The sequence below is a fragment of the Paramormyrops kingsleyae genome, chromosome 13 (genome assembly GCF_048594095.1).
Source record: "Paramormyrops kingsleyae isolate MSU_618 chromosome 13, PKINGS_0.4, whole genome shotgun sequence".
NCBI classification, from domain to species: domain Eukaryota; kingdom Metazoa; phylum Chordata; class Actinopteri; order Osteoglossiformes; family Mormyridae; genus Paramormyrops; species Paramormyrops kingsleyae.
This window is the reverse complement of record NC_132809.1, coordinates 19,714,719-19,732,824: the sequence shown is the minus strand read 5'-3', so window position 1 is coordinate 19,732,824 and position 18,106 is coordinate 19,714,719.

Below are 18,106 nucleotides of genomic sequence, written 5' to 3'. Positions count from 1 at the left end.
GCAGTTGGCTCCGCTGATTTCTTTCATTGACATAAATATTTGAACTCCTTTCACAAATTATACTGGGAATTATAAATAGCAAATATTGCAACCCACAGTCTGTGAGGCGAAATTGAAAAATGCACATATTTATTATTTTGTTAAAATAATAAAACTAAATCAATGGTTTTTATTATTATTATTAAGCGAACGCAGACGAGCCGACAAGTACGGCGTATCACCAAAACTTCAGATCAAGTCTGAGCTAGATCTTCTGATAATTTCACTACCGTTACTGTCGGAGTGATGGCGACACCTGTCCTCACTACCCGCTATGTTTTACTTGTTAGCGGTTTGTCGAATTAGGAAAATAGTTCCTTTCCCAAGAGTGAAAAAAACACAACGTCACGCACATTTCATACACCTCGCGTTTATTCTCATACTGCGAAAATGTTCACTCTTAAGACAATTAGGGTTTAGATGAGTCGCTCCCAGAGAAATAACTGATTTTTTTTAAAACAAATTTCCAGCACCACAAACTCCATGCAGTGCACGGTATTAGAATGAAACTGACTAGTTAAGTGTGAATGGCTGTGAATAATGAAATCATTCGTTCGGTGAGATGGAAGTGGTATGGTGTCACCTTGGCTTGGCAGCCTCCCATCTTCAGTGCTGAGGTTTGACTCCCACCATTGGTTCTATCTGTAGAGTGTGCTGGACCTGTTCTTTACAGGCTTTCATGGGTTCCCATCTGTTATCCTGTGGCTGTCAGGCAATTTGATGTCTTTCTGTTAACTATAGACTGAGACGCTCCCTTGATGTGAACTAGGATCCCTTGGAATGACTCCGCATTGGCATATGAGTAGCTGATAATAATTTATTCCACTTTGCATGCATCACATGTTCCTGTGTGATACCTAACGCTAGAACTTTTGCTCTGCGAGTCCAGGTGGAACACTTCAAAGGATAAGATCTACCTTCATGATTTCTGCTTTAATTATGAATGAAATCACCCAGTGCTTTTAGAAAATTGAACGGCACATGAAAAATCTCCTGTACAAAATTTTGTCTGCTAAGGGTGTTAGACACTCAGCAAGATATAACTCTGTCTATGACTTCATTGAAGTTTCTGTGTAGCTTAGATGTCTTAGGCCATAGTCTTTTGGGTAACAAACAGAAGATATGTAAACTACTATATTTTTGTCCTAAGCAGGAGCAGCGGATTTCCATCTGAAATGTTTAATGAAACCTTTTTGCCTATGAAGTGGAAGGAGTCATTTATTGGCATTTCTATCACTGACAGTCCTTATGACCCTAACCTTTGATGGATGAATGGATCATTGGTACTCTGTTTATTTTTCTAATTGCATACACCTCTGACTATATTTACTGTTCAGTGGTTAGCACAATCACGTCACCTCTGCAGAGTTCTGGGCTCCTTACCAGTGTGTGTGGAGTTAGTATATTCTCCCTGATGTGTTTTGAGTTTCCTGCCACAGTCCAAAGATGTGGCCTAGGTAGATTAAAATACCCTTCATGTGTGTGCCTTGTTGTGAACTTCCACTTCCATCCAGGATGCCCCCAGACTTCTGCTCTGTGCTGCTGGAATAGGCTCCAGACCCACCATGATCCTGTACTGGATAAACAGTTGGAAAATGGATGGAAGGATGGATAAAGTGCATTCATTACTCTCCAACCGTATCTAAATCGAGGAACAGGTAACACTCTGGGTAAGAACACTTGCTTGTAACCCAAAGGCTAGTAATAGGAGAAAAGATGTGGGTGGGATTATTGTGCACTGCAAATCAGGGTTAACCCACTTTCCGTTGGTTACATAACTGGCTCCTATTTGGGTAGAGTACTTTACTATTTTGTCCAGCAGATGTCACTAAGGAATTATCTATAACACCTTCTCTAGAAAGTTATTTAACTAGTATCAACCTCCAGTTTTATGTTCAAATGTCTTGAAGCAGTGCACCTAGCCATTGAGGAAGTGTTTGAAGTAGATTTTTACAGATTGTGGGCATAGTTAGAAGCACCAAGAAACAATTAATTGCTGTAGCGATCTGATGGACTTTTTTCTGTTTTTCCTTAGACAGCATTCACCAGAGACAGTAGGACTAAACCAATATACCACTCCATCCATTTGATAGCAAGCTAGCATCAGACTAACATTAAAATAATGCTACTCTGTCTCTCTCTGGGTTAAACTAAAGGGTTAGTCATATTTGAGTTATAAGTGACCGATATCCCAGCTAATGGCGACAGAAACATCATTCATTGTTGGAATATTTCTTTCTTTGGGAATAAAACAGCAAAAAAGACAAACTATGTATCATAAGTGAGTTATATAACTCTTATAACTCAGTCTTACGTCTGGACATGATACTGTAATATTTCAAATGAAATTTGCAGATCATAACCACAGCACAAATCTTTTTATTATGTTTCCCCATCTATAACCAGAGCAATTCCTACTTCTGTTTTTCTCTATTTTTTTGGTATACTAATGTTTGTAGCTTCGATCCCACGTAATCCAACAATCTACACAGATGTTCTTGTCTGTGAGACTATGTGAAAGGGGATGTTACAGGTGATGGCCGAACAAAAACTCCACTGCAAATTTATCTTATTATCTTGCGCTCCAAGCACTGGGGCCCGTTAGCATGAAATCTGTCCCCCTGCCGTGGGAGGTAGCTGACAAAAACCATCCAAGGCAGAAGAGAGAGGCACTGCTCATTACTCACACCTTAACCACAAGTAAATGTTGCACCTTCATTTACACCTTCCCACAAAAGCAAAGAATAGATGGTTCTACTGAACTTTTGTAAGTCAGTTCTGTCTGCGGTTGTCAGCATTCTGTTGAGCAGAGGCTGCTCAGTCCACACAGGAGCCACCCTGGAGGGATTGGTAGGTGAAGGCACCGCCCTTGCCAGTGGTTTCCCAAAGGTCAGCTAGGATTCCTTCCACCCAGGTCCTCAGCCTAGCAAGGCCTTCATTGTGTCTATCCCAGCATGCCCTCGAACCCAGTTCCCCCGGCAGTCGAGCCCCCAGCAGCACGGGCGGGCCCATCAAAGGGGCAGCTGTGTTCTCCCCATTGATCCGCGTGCAGACTCTGTTAGTGCATGAGCCGCGCAGCAAACAAACAGCAAACGGCGGTGCCATCCTTGGCATGAGCGCACAAAGGGCCAGCTCAATGGAGGGCCCATGGAGGTCTATTTAAAGCAGGTAGACAGGAGATGCTATAAGTCCCACACTGCATACACCTTGTTTGCCAAAGCAGTCTAAAGTAGCTTATTATAGCAGCTTCCTATTGACCCTGGCAGCCCATAAAAAGCTGTTTGTTTGCATGTTTGTCCCTTGGGCCTTTAGCTGGGAGTCCAGGGCCCAGCTTGGCCCCCGTCCCTGTCTTGCTTCTATTTTCGGGCCTGAGTGGCTCTTAATGACCCTGGCTGGGCTGGCACCAGCCCTCTGCAAACGAATCTCCAGCAGCACCCCCTGCCAGACCCAAAGTCCTCCTCTGGCAGCACCTACTCTGGGCTTCTGGTTTCCTAATTTAGTAACGGCAAGTAAAAATATGCTCTACCCAACTGGCCCTGGAACGCAGGGCAGGCATCCAGCAAGGCCCACGTTGTTTTCGCGGCTGGTGGCCAGGGAGACGGCGGCCTCGCCCCCCCCCTCACCCCCACCCGCAGCCCATCTCCCCTCCAGCTTGCTCCAGTCACTCGATTTCATTAGTCTCCCCTGCCGCAGGGTTAAAACCAGACTGCCTGACAGAGGACCTCAGGGCAAGCCAGACCCCAGGCAGTGTGTTAAGTCTGAGGTGCACAGCAAGGGTTGTCTCGAGGTCTGAGGGGGTCTTGAGGTTCTGCCCCAGTTGGCAACACACAGCTAGAGGGTCTAAAGGCAGAGTCCCCCAGCCCCCCCAGCGACAAATCAGGGTCCATCAGCTGACACTTGTGTGATGGCAGGACCGGCCTGGTCATTGGAGATATTCTCTGAAGTGCCAGAAATACACAGCGGTTAGCAAATGCCACTTAGTTAAGGACTACGCTGTACTTAAGCATCTTTTTATTATAAAAGTCATTAACGTGTTAGTGAGAGATGGGAGAATTACATATCAAATACAGTCGTCCCTCGTTTATCGCGGTTAATCCGTTCCAGACTCTACCGCGTTAAATGAATTTACGCGAAGTAGGATTCTTTATTTCTTTATTATTCGGCTGCACCTGGCGTTGAAGGATTTGCGGGGGTGCTCGAACACATAGGCCTACAGTCCATACGTACAGTAATTTTAATCTTAATTGTAATACAGAGGTGTATAATTGACTCAGACAACCGAGCGCGCGCTGTATCATTTTCACTGTCTATCAACTTTTTAATGAATAAATGTATTTGAAAAAAACGCGATAGAGTGAAACCGCAAAAGTCGAAGCGCGAAATGGCGACGGACGACTGTATATACATCCAGGCTGTATGGATCTTACCATACACCCCTGCATTTACCAGTGCAGGGGGCTGAATCATACAAGTCAGGCAAACAGCCTGGATGGTGTGCCACTGTAACGCAAAGCACACAATCACACTCAATGGGCAAGTTTGAGGTGCCAGTTTTTTACACAAGTGTTTTCTCATTGCTTTCCCAGAAAACTCAAATGTAAAGCACAATTTAAACGAAATACATGGCTTACCTGAAGGTATAATAATTGATTGGCTCGACTATTACTAAATGCAGTTAAATCACTAGATAACAACAGGAAGCAGCTACTGAGGAGTCAGCACTGCATCTGTGTCTGTTCTAATTGCTTAAAGGCTCAGCTCACAGTCAGATCTCAGTGACACATAAAATAGGCCCCCTGTGAGTTTGCATGGTTGAGACATGGCTGGCGAACAGCGGCCCAAAGAGAAAGAGAGGAGCTTAGTGAGGAGGAGGGCTGGCTCCTGCCATAGCCTACATGGAGAATATGTTTTTTTTATGCCTGATGCTAAGGACCCACCCCATGTGCTCAAATACGGAGCTCATTTTTAACAAGATGATCATAAAATGACAATATACCCCTGTACAGATGTATCATATGTGTAGAAAGCTTTTTACCTAGATATTCATTTCTAGAGCTGAAAGTGAATACCCCACCTAGCTGAGGCAGAATTTTTACTAATCGACTGGTAGTGCTGCTAAGCATTATGAAAGGCTAAACTTAATGTTTTAATCAGCAGTGAATAATTTACACTTTGAGTGCAAGCTTGAGTGCCACATTTTATTTAGTTTTTCTCAAAACCTTTTACTTAGGCTTGAGAGTTTTTGGACCATTACTATGCAGTTGCTCAAATGTAAACACAACAGCTGTTTGAAGTCCTCTGTGTCACATGGTCTTTGACTGCTAAGAGGACTCCAGTTTAGGGTTAAACCATTCAATAATAGAACTATGAAATGTTTGCTTTGCAGATTAATGATTATAATTTCACACATGCAGACACTCATGCAGGCTATCTAAGTGTATAACATTTGTTTGTGTATGTCATTTGTTCGTGTATAACATTTGTTTGTGTATGTCATTTGTTTGTGAGCGCAAGTGTTTTATGAATGCTCCTTACTTTAGCAACCTGGACCCCACATCCTAGAACAGTTCTAACATTACGTTCATGATGTTTTATTATGAGACTGGACACCAGCTGGTGAAGTAGTTTTAAGTTATAGCATGACAGCAGCTGGTTTTAGTCCCAGAATGGGTTGATGCTGTTGTACTTTTACTTAGGCTGAACTGTTCTAATAAAACACCCAACCTTATACATGAGGGGAAGTGCAAGTTTCTGTGGGGAGAAGCTACACCTCAATGAGGAGCTGGCTTTAGGAAGCAGTATTTTCTGTTCTTTTAAGAGTTTAAAGCAGGGTGGCAAAGTAGGTCAGTGGGTCAGCATTGTGGCCTCACACCTCTGGGCTTGTGGATTTCATTCCTCTGTCTACAAGTTCTTCAAGTTTTTTTGGGTCTCCAGTAATGATTTAAATGTGCATTGATGTCTGTAAATTGCCTGGAATACTCTCAAGGGCAGCCTGGGATTAGCTCCAGGCTCATGCTGTTGGATGAATATTTGTGGATGATGGGTGGAACTCGAGGCAAATGTTCCTGTAAGTTGGCGATGCTGATTTCAGCTGCTCCAAAATGACAACGCAACTGTTGTGGTTTTTCCTCGATTGCTTGGTCACATTTCTTGAAATGTTCTTTAGTTAACACAACTTGCAGAACTGTTGACACACTTCAGAAAGCACCAAGTTTGTATTGTATGTGCTCCAATTTCAAATATCAAAGACATTTTTTTCCAAAAGTGTAAGTACAAATCTTTTACTAATTAAGACAAAATAGAAATCATTACAGCATCTAGTCATTTGTATACTAATTACTGAATAAATCTTTTTCCTTTAACTGCTGATACAGATACATTATGTGTGAATAGTGGCTTATTTTTCACACAATCTGCCCAAAATAATTATGTTGGGTTATAAGACCTGTGTTATTTTGCAACGAAAAAAAAGTGTCATTTACACGTCTGTGATTTTTCAGTTACTTGTGGACTGAGTGTGAAGCTTTTGTCCTGGTCTTTTTTGGCTGTTGTTAATGTGACTGAATGAAAATCATTGCAGCTCTTTATGATAGGGGAATCATTCAGCCATTACTGGGTCAGTATGAAGGGGACCACAGGAAATCAATCTGCACACACTCACCACCTTAGACATTATTTTATTGAGACAGAAGGCTTTTCCAGAGATACTAGATGCTGTTTTATTTATTTGTCTGTCTGTTCAGTGACACATACTCTCAAAGGTTTTGTGCATTTGATGTAATAAAAATTCAGTTAAACAGCCGAGGAGATGGAAGGCAATAGACTAGTGAGCTGTGAATGTATCTATGAGCAGGACGAGACAGGGGGAGCTCCTCGTCGCTGCAGTCAGCACCTCCCACGGCCTTCCTCATCCTTTTGGGTAGGCGCCTGTCAGCGTTTTAGGGAGCACGTCCGACTGCATGGCCTCGCAAAAGGACACGTCTGCGATGTCGGGACACAGGGCCAAAGAGAGTGGCGGTGTGTGCCTGCCGGCTTCCGGGCCACACGAGCAGACACAGGCTGGGACCATGTGCTACCACCTGCACTCTAGACCCAAGAGAAGCAGCCACCGTATCCATCTGTACCGTTCATGCGTGTCTTTGTTAGAAACATGCAGTGCTGTGTGAGCTCCGGCTGCAGCCTGCTAGAAACCAGGAAAAACAGCTTTAGCTTTAGCTCTGACATATTTTATTCATTTTCTTTTATGTTTTTTAAGCATATGACATTTTTAATTTGTTTTAATATATATATATTTTAAGTATGTGTCATTTTATAATTCCTTATATATATATTTAAGCATGTGACATTTGAATTTATTTTCATTTAAATATATTTTTAAGTGCAAGAAGTTTTTCATTCAATGTATATTTTTATTATTCACATATTTTATTTTTTCAAATTACTAACTTGAGGGGGGAGAACCTGCATCATTACAGCAGTCATGGCAGGGACAGGAAGGACGTTAACAAAAAATTACTGATTTTGCAACTAAGGGGGTTTTCTCTCATTTATTGCCGTGCTTGAATACCGAAGTCCTTCCTACATCTTGTCCAATGTCCAAGAATGACAAAATGTTCTACAACAAAACACCATGTCACACAATAAATGCAATCTGGAGATCCACCCTAGACAATGAAATTCCCTCCCTCCCCCCTCTCATGTCAGCTGGCCCCCATCTTTACCTTATACTCCCAGTTCTATTGAAGAATGTGACAGTTTTACATGCCAAACATCCTCATTTTGCAAAGCAGTCCACTCTCCATAAACCTGCTACCCCTAACACCTCTCACCGCCCTCCAACAAATGAGGCAAACAAGCATCTCTGATGTGCAGGACCTCAGCGTGGTTTCCGTATCGTGGTATAGCACTTGTTTTGCTGCAACACTTGTATACATTTCCTGTGTGACTTTGTCCGCAAATGTTTACCTTTTCCCCTCCTGCACCCCCCAGAAAGCCTCATTATTGTATTACACACGTGTAACAATCATTTTTCAAAAGTTTAAATGAGTTATTAAGAAGTTATAGCCTACTTTAAAGAGTTATGTGTACAGAGGCTTGTTTAATTGCATGTTGCACAGTTGCAAAAGATACATCTTTTATTATTATTTTTTTTAATTTAAAGATTTTGTTCTTTCTGTAAGCTTCAGATTAAAATGCCAACATCTGAGTGTCATAAATGAATTCCATGAAAAAGCTTATGATCCCAGAGCTTTCTGTCACTCTTCATCTTGTAAGGGGAAATACGTAAACAGTGTACCAGAGTGTAGGTAACAATCACGCAGCTGTGGTCTCTGGAAGGGTCTGTCAGATGCCACAAGCTGAAAGTTGATGCAGCTTTTAGGTGTAATGACAAAAACCTTGTTTGATAAAATCAGTTCATCTGTGCCAGCTCACAGCTCAGGTCACCCTCACCCAGAGGCTCAGAAACTGTGTCTGTGCCATTTTTACAGCTGCACTCTATGACAGTATTATAACACATCTGCTTTCACTTAAGAGAATGGCCAGAGATATCGGTTTACCCATTTTTAACTAATGTTTCTTATGCAGAACTCCACAATCAAGTTCAACTGTTACAGTTGATGTTTTCCCCCGAAGGCAAAGAATGGCTTAAGAGTAAAAAGAAAATTTACAAAAAGCAGGATGGGCTGTAAGGAAATACACCGAAATCTTTCAGATGCAGCAATGCCTTTATTTTATCCGTAATTCCCCTTGTTACAGTTATATTCTTATGATTATTCATACTGAGCTGAAACCGAATGGCTTGTCTGTTGAACTGCACAAAACAGGATTCTTACTGTAATACCTCAAATGCATCCCTCTGTGACTCGTAACTGGGATGCAAATATCTCAGCCACTGCCATACTTTAGATAAAGGCAGCTATTCATGTGTTGAGTGTGCATCGTTTTCTGGTGCTTTAATGAAGGTATTTGTGCACCTAATACAACTGCTGAGAGAAAAAAATAAATGTTGCATCCAAAGGCTTTTGCATCCAAATAAAAAAGACCATTTAACATTAACAGATAAATGCTGCGCACGTGAGGAGTCATAATATTTTGGCTTCACCTGAGTTTTTAAATTCAAATTACGGTCCGTTTCTGCTTTTCCAAAGCTGGTTTGGATACTGAGTCCAAAAAACAACAAGTTCGTAGGAAAGAAAATATCTCATCTATTCAGCGCTAAAACCGGCGGCAGGCATCCAGCTGGGACCTCTTACGTGCTCAGATCTGAGCTTAGCGAAAGCTTCCCAGCTGAAATTGTTTATAGTTGCGCAGACAAAGGGGAGCAATAAAGCGATAAGTATGCTTTGTTTGTGTACCATATGAGAATTGTTGTAACAATGGCTTTTACATTGTTGCACATTTTACGAAGTTTGTTTGCTGCTCAGGTCGGGCTTCATCCCTTCGCTCTCGCTCTTTTTGCAGCACATTGTGCTGCACAGCACTGCTTAGGAGGCTCAGAATATGCGAGACCCTCCACTCATGTAGCTGGGGCTGTGGCGGGTGTGTGTGTGTGTGGGGGGGGGGGTGTCGCTATTGCGGGACACAGCCGCGGTGTGCCTTTGAATCTCACAGAGGGCAGTTTCAGAGCGAACAGCCCTGCAGGCTGTTTCAGTACCAGTAATGAAGAGGACGGGTGTGTGTGCCCCCACCAGGTTTTCTCGTACAGTCAGTTTGGAGGGGGGGTTGATCTCGATGGACATGGGGAGATTGATGAACCCCGGACACACTGGCATGAGCACAGCTGGCCCCAGTGCCCTGCGGCAGATCCTGAGCCTGCCTACTCAGGTGGCACCTCCTGCAGCCACCTTCATGTGACCCCTGTCCTTCTGCACTCCAGCCTCCAAGGGGCTTCCTCATAACACATCCTTCTTCCGCCATCCGTCAGTCAGCACACGGGGACCTGCAGCCTCCAGCGGCCAAGAGAACATCAGCTGCTGTCTGCCAAGCAGCCAGAGAGGCGGGGGACATATGTCCCTGTCTGTGATTAACTGGTCTGGCCTGTTGTGGGTACACATCTCTTTTGTCTGAAAGCTCCTACATGTGGCAAGAAATAACAGTAACACCCCTCTGCCCTTAATTAATATTTGTGACTTAATGAAATCAGTTAGCGTGCTGTGAATGCTTTTGAGAAGAGCGGCATTTCGGATCAGTTACTGGACAGCCCCGCTGGCTGCTGACTGTGACTTCCTGTGCTGAACGTAGCAGCCTGTCACTCTTAGCGGGCTTTTGTTTAAACAGGAGGCGTCACGTTGGCTTCAGTTACCCAGGCGTGTTTAAACCATCTCACCATTCCCGGGTTTGTTTGAAGAGCCGCTAACAATCGTGTGAAGGATTTGAAAATAGTAAAAAAAAAGGGCAGGTTTGCTGTCTTTCTCTAGGGTTGTAGGGAGCGTCAACAGAGGACATATGCTGAATTTTAGCTGGCTAGTGCTGTGGGCTTTCTGATCCAGGATATCGCTGGTGGCAGTATTCTTCGTTACCTTTGATAAGGCACAGCACAGACGGGCGGCATTGCACAGAAGCTTCTCCTACTGATCTCAGATCAGAGATGTGCCCCCCATTGCCTCTCAAGTGACTGTCTTTGTCCTTATCACAGCCATTTAATTTCACTTTCCCTCTGTGTTACTACATCTCTTTTCATAGCATAGGGGGGTTTTCATTAGGGGTAAAGAACATTCTGCCCCTGACACACATCCGCCTCAGAAAGCCACTGCTAGTGTGTCTGAAGTGAATGTAAGGTGTGGCGTGTGGGATGTGTAGGCATGCTGAGTTCCTTCAACGCAACGAGCAGAATGCGTAGGACTTTTGGAGAGTATGTGGAAAAGATGCATGCATAGGTCCCCAGGCGATTATCTGTGTCTGTTATGTGTGTGTGGTGGGGGGGCTACTCTGGAGGGAGAGCCGTGCAGAGCAGAGCAATGGGACATCAATGATCGACCAACCTTCCAGCGAGCTGACAGCAGCGGGTCACCCATCACCTCGCGAAACGTGAGTCCAGAGACTACTTTGCTTCTCTGGCTGCCAGACCTGGGTGATATTTTCATCTGTACTTTCAGGGCAAACAAAACTCCAGCACAATGTAGCACATTTGACATAAATCATGCCAAATAAACATTTGTAAGTCTGACCCCTGTATCCTTGGTTTTGTTATTCTTCCCGAACATTTTTTTGCTTATGTTTGTTATTGGGAAATCTCCTGTGCTGTTCCTACCACTTTTTGGGTCCCTACAATGTTGAAGTTTCTGTAAAAAGCCTGTTAGGTAAAAGGTGAGCTCTGCTAATTTTACTAAACCAATGGTAAAGAAAAACAGAAATACTGATCTGCATATTGAGTATCATTAAGACTCCAGGACTGTACATTTCAGAACTAACATTCACAATTAGAAAAATGAAAAACATGCTGGACTTGGTATGCATCATTTCTCACATGTCTTTTTCCTTTCTACTATGGACACAGAATTAAAGAGAAATAGGTTCAAAATTAATTAATTGCCTAGTGTGACTAATGGCCAGAAATGATTTTGGTTTTTTCGTGGGCTTGTGTTATTCATATTATTGAAAGACTAACATGTTTGTTCTTGTTCTCCTTCAATTGATCAATTGCCTTGGAATCCTGTTTTCCTTATTATATTAAGTGGGATTTTTGGTTTTCCCAATGAGCGTCATCCCGAATGAATAGTGGTCAAAGAAAGAGAAAACATGTGCTTGATTTACACACCATGTTTCCAAGATACAAAAGCCACAGTTAATCTCAGCTCTGCATAAAGAAAGTGTTCTGGTTCGAAAGGTTAGCGGCAGCGAAATGCAAATGCAAATAACCCTTCTGGGAGTTGCAGAATTGGCCAGCACCAACATCGTTTTCCATCTTTTTTTATTTTTTCTTTGAAAAAGGGCGACATTAATGGGTTGCTTCCACATTGCTCACAGAATCTGCGCTGGCTGTGTTTGAACCGGCTTCAAACGACAGCGGTGCAAAGCACAGTGAGTGTTTTGTTCAGTGCCAGCCATGTGCATGGCATATGCTAGCAGCAAGATCCAGGGAGGTGAGCTGGCCTTCACTTGGGCGACTTGCTTTGGTCATCACCCAGAGCCGGGCTTTGATCTTAGGAGATTGGGGCGGGGAAGGGGGAGGGAAATATTTCAGACAAGGGCTGTGCTTCTTGAAAGGAGCCACGTGGAACAAGGCCCTATGGGGCCAGCTGTTAGCCTTTCACAGATGGGGAGCTTCCTTCTGCAGGAGAAGTCGGCTTGAAAGGAGCCACGTGGAACAAGGCCCTATGGGGCCAGCTGTTATCCTTTCACAGATGGACAGCTTCTTTCTGCAGGAGAAGTCGGCTTGAAAGGAGCCACGTGGAACAAGGCCCTCTGAGGGTTGGCTGTTAGTCTTTCACAGATGGACAGCTTCAGTCTGCAGTTGAAGTTGGCTTGAAAGGAGCCACATGCAACAAGGCCCTCTGGGGCCGGCTGTTAGTCTTTCACAGATGGACAGCTTCCTTCTGCAGGAGAAGTCGGCCTGAATGGAGCCACATGCAACAAAGCCCTCTGGAGGCTGGCTGTGAATCTTTCACAGATGGACAGCTTCAGTCTGCAGTTGAAGTCAGCTTGAAAGGAGCCACATGCAACAAGGCCCTCTGGGGCCGGCTGCTAGTCTTTCACAGATGGACAGCTTCCATCTGTGGCAGAATTTGGCTTGATAGGAGTCACATGGAACAAGGCCCTTCTGGAGCTGGCTGTTTGTCTTTCACAGATGGAAAGCTTCCATCTGCGGCAGAAGTTGGCTTGATAGGAGTCACATGGAACAAGGCCCTTCTGGGGCTGGCTGTTAGTCTTTCACAGATGGAAAGCTTCCATCTGCGGCAGAAGTTGGCTTGATAGGAGTCACATGGAACAAGGCCCTTCTGGAGCTGGCTGTTAGTCTTTCACAGATGGAAAGCTTCCATCTGCGGCAGAAGTTGACTTGCCCAGATGCGATGAGGCTGTTTTGAATGGCAGTGGCTGCCACCCTGGCCTCTCTTCATCTGAAACAGAGCAAATCATTAGCATGTCCCTCACTATTCTTTGGAATGTTCCTGTTTTCCTCAAGAATTTAGCTTGCTGGGGTGGACGGTGACCAGATAAAGAATAAGTAATTTATTTGCCATTTGCACGAGTATGAGTACAGACACACTGGTATTCTTCTCTTCGCCTATCCCATCTTGCTCTCCATAGCTTGGGAGTCACAGCACAGGAGCAGCCAACACGCAGCACCCATGCAGCTGGGGGCTCAAACAGGCGATGTTCTGTTCAGAGATACAGAGCCCTCTGAGCCACTCACCTCCCCCTTGATGTTAAAAGATACTGTAAACACACACTGTTTGAAGTCCAGTGCTGTAGGAGTTTTCCTGCTGTACAAGACCCAAAGACCAGGATAATAACTTGGAGACTAGCTTAGAATCATGGCAACAGCTTCACATACAATATCACTGCACCTGATCAGCAGGCCCTTGCTTACCAGTCACCCAGGTAATGAAAGCCATCTGGTTCTAGTTAGACTCATTGTCACAATGTGGCTCTTTTATAGGATCAGTAGGGTGGTTTGACCAAAGGAGAGTTGGAGGGGACTTTGAGGAGCAATGCTGTGTGCTGCCGTAGCTTTACCTGTTTTCCCACCACAATTTCAGCACATTTACCTCGGCCTAGCAGCAGCCAGCTATGTGAGCTTGTTCTACGGGAAGTCTAACAGAAGGCCAAGAAAACCTATGGGATGTACAAGGGCAAACCAAAATCCAACAGCTTGGCAGTATCCAGAAACGCTGCACCCTGTACTTGCATTGTCCAGCTCAGCTGGACGTGTCCACAACAGCAGGCTGGTGCTGGGCTTGCTGCTTTAATGCCTCTTTCCTTCTCACAGCTACCTCTTTCATCCAGGGATGTAATATAATAGCAGTCATTTCCAGCTGCAGTCGAGCACCTCATTCCCATCGCCGGCGGACAGATTGCTTGGTGTTTGCACCCGGCCTCTTCCCTGCCAGGTGGAGCGTACAGCTATCAGGTCCCGAGATAAACCCCAGGCTGGGCTAATTGACTGTGGAGCGTAACCATTTCACGTGTGGACGTGCTATCAGGCATGTGGGTGGGTGGCCATTTCACACAGCCACAAACCCCCTTCCCGTTAGCTGCTATTGTGCACTTACACAGACTCTCCAGGGAAGGAAGGTGGTTGGCTGGCTTGAGGGGGGGGGGGCCTTTCTGGAGGATAATGATCCCAGGATGCTAATGTGCTAATGAAGAGGCTCGAGTGTCTCTGCTCTCCCCCTTCCTGCCGTTCTCAGTGCACTCCTACTGTCTCTGCCCCAGGATACCATCCGCTCAAGTTTATTCAAGGGCAAATTGGGGCCCTGTGCCACCCAAGCAGGACTCCTCACGAAGACAGAGACTTACTGAAAAATCTCTCCACTCTTCCCTGCTATTTGCCCTGTGGAATCTAGTGCAAGGGTTAGACGCTATTGTGGAAAACAAATTTGATGGATATTGAAGTTCTGGCTAATTCTTTTTTACAGTAATAACAGATTTTTTAAAGCACAGACAATGAGAGAAGACCCTTGGCTTTTGGCTGCGGTTTTAGTTTCAAATTGACATCTTTGCGTACAGTGTGTTACAGTGACACAGGGGAGGTGGGGCCTGAAGGTGCATGTAGCTTGAGCCGTGACCTGGAACAAGTGAAATGATTTTATCCATCGTGCTTTTTGTCGTTACACCTCGCTACTGCACCATCTCAGCCAGCAGCATTGTTCTCTCGATAGGGCCTCCCATTCGACCTGAACTGCCCAGATGTTACCTGCATTGGTCTCAAGTTCTCCAGGCAATAGGCACAGACTTGAAGCAATGGGTGAATCTGCGGTAAACAATAAAGCTACCAGTTTTCTTATACAAATTCAAATTCTGATTAATATTTCATATTCTTTCTGCAGTAAGCTGAACTACAATACTTAATAAATACAGAACAAATTCTGACATGGACATAAACTTCAAACTAAATTGCCGTATAACCCTGTCTGTTTCTGTAATCACTTCTGTTTCTTTGGGAGCTCAAAAGCTTTCATGTAATTTATCTCCAGCTGCTTTCTAATAATTTACTGGTATTTTGACACAACCAAAAAGTTGGCACTCCCCTGATGGGGTTGAAAGTCTTCCATAACCTGGAGGTCCCTTGGGTTACACTGATGCACTCTGAGCCCTCCATCAACCAATCACAAGATCCTGTCTCTCAGCACTCCTTTATCCAATCTTTGAGCACCCATCAACAATCCATTAGCCACTATTTCAAGGTCTTCACTACCTCTGAGCTCCTAAACAGCCATTCACATGTCCAGGTCTCCAAATACCAACCACAATCACAAGCTTGTGTTAATCCTTATAAAAACTGAACCAGGCTACATTCAGAAATATACTTGAAATTTCTTTACACAGTAATTGTATTTCCAATGGGCCCTAAAAAACACCTTTTTTGCAGCAGTTTAGGCATTTATTTGTTGCAAGAGTTTCAAAATGAGACTTACTGGCCATGTCACAAGGAATTTGTCTTGGCATAGTGCCTGTGGTGACATATGACATCCTGCGAACAGAGAACAGTGATCTCACAGTCAGCAGGCAGTTTCCAACCCACTTTAAAGAGTAAATATGTTAAATAAATGAGCATTGGTGGATACCAGTTATAGTAATTTTGTTCGTTTGTATTGGCAGGTGTGCACTGACCACCCATCAAAAGAAGTTATTTTTGTGTCTTTTCCACTGCCACCAAGAACTGAGCCATACTGCTAACCGACAGTTTTTCATTGTAATATTATGCAAGTTGTACCCGAGCCATACCCACATTGACATGGCTGCGCTTACTAGCAGGGCCAAAAACATGACCAACCCGGGCTAGTTACATAACCACCATCTGACTGGTTGAAATGCATAGAGATACCATTGATCTGCGTCAATATGCATGGAATGCCTGAAGGATTAAGGGCACATTCTATATGTTATTCATTATTAGTAGTATTGCACATTGTGATGTATTGGTGCATTCCTGATAACTCGGAACTTAAAAATTTCCAACCTCTTACTTAAAAAAGTACTAGAGAATGGCTGAACAGAATGGATTCACACAAGTTTAGACAAGTGAATGCTAATTCCAATAGCGTTTGATGGTAACATTACACATGTTTCTAACAGTCATGCTGGTGGAAATTAGTACATAGTAAATCATGATGTACGATGCGTGAAAAGTAAATAAGTGTCTCTTTGGTTTTACGTCACTGTCACTCTCCAGACTTGGCAACGCCTTTACCAAGACAACCCTTTTGCAGTGGGAAACTGAAGCAATCTGGAACCATGATGTAATTAGTCTCTCTTTGAGGTATGGCTTGGGTAAGGCTTGGTGGCAAAGTGCCATTAGTTTTTAGAGAACAACAACCCAGAGTGTAGAGTCTGGACGTTGCATTGGGAAGGATGAGAGGGCTCGACAACAATCCTGCTCACTTGTGTCTTGGACCTGGAGCTGTAATGGACTTGGAAGTAGGGCAGGTCACAGCCGATGACTGTCTGAGCAGAATCAGTGATGCAGTGGGTCTGGTCTTGTCCTACGTATGTGAATATGATCCGAATCCAAAATGACTACTTCCTGATTGGGCTTGCATGCATCCATCTGTCAATCTTCCAACTGCTTATCCCAGTCAGGGTCACTGAAGGCCTGGAGCATTTCCCAGGCAGCATAGGGCACAAGGCTGGGCTACTACCTGGACAGGAGACCTTTACGTAAACATATGCCAGTTTAAGCCAGTATCACACAGAAGTTTTTACTTGGGGCCGTAAATAAGCATTTCTCTTCTCGTTCACTGTCAGCCAGTGGTTCCGTGAGTTACAATTTGCCAGTTTGTGGGGATTATTGATTGCGAGGCAGCCACAAAAAATCTTGAATTTCTGTTCACTGTGTAACAGATAAGACCATGTGAAACCCCAACAAGCCACACGTGGCACTTCAAGGTTCTCCATGTATACAGTTCTGGCACCCATTCTCTGCTCTTTCAAGAAGCAAAGCCTCACCTGCTACCCAGATGTGCAGAAACACTATAGTTCATTGATGCCATATTATTATTTTTTACTTTGAACAGTAACCCCAATTATATTCAAATGTAATCAGATTCCTTCTGAACAAAAGTACCTACCCTCGATACTCCAGAGCTACCTGTTTACTAAACCTCATTGCTTTATTGTTCTATTGAAGTTATTATTTGGAAATAAAAGCATCTCATCTGGTATTTCAGATGTGAAACAGGTGCTGATTAAAGTATGTAACTTAAAACCTGCAGGATTTGGCCCCTGTAAGACAAAGACTTGGCATCCCGGCACTGGGACGCGCTGCTGGAGATAGGTGTCAGTGACTCTCACCAAAAGACTGCAGCTTGAGTTATTTCTGGGAAGTTGCTCCTTTTTGCCTTTTTTGCCCAAAATTAAAATGGGAATCATGCTGTGCTCTAAAAGTGAGTTCTGCAAGGTAATGGCAGGAGAACAGAGAAAGGCTGCCTGCCACACTAGGTTTGACTGGGGATGCTTTTGCACAAGACATATGGCTGGAATCAGGCCATGCAGGAGGTCGATGGTCTGGCAGGTTGTCTTTTGGAAGCGGAATGCAGACCCACCTTTCCACAGATTCATCCTGATGTGGGAGCCACTGGGATCGGTGTGCACCCTTCTGGCACATACCTACCAGTTCCACCGCTCCTCACAGCACAATGCAGAGATCAGCCAGCTATCTCCAAAGGATCCTCTTCCTCCATCCTTACAGTGCTCTTGCTATTCATTAACTATAAAAGGTTCAATTTGCTAGTTGGAAAAGCAGCATCTTAATGAGAGCCAGCGACGCTTCAGTCACATGCAGCCAGAGTGTGGATTCAGAAAGTCTGGCAGAGGGGTGCCAGTGGGACACCTCTGTGTTACTGGTGGGAGAACTGGTTTGAGGCAGGTGGCTGCAGCACAGCAGGTATGTCTGTGGTGCTGCTGA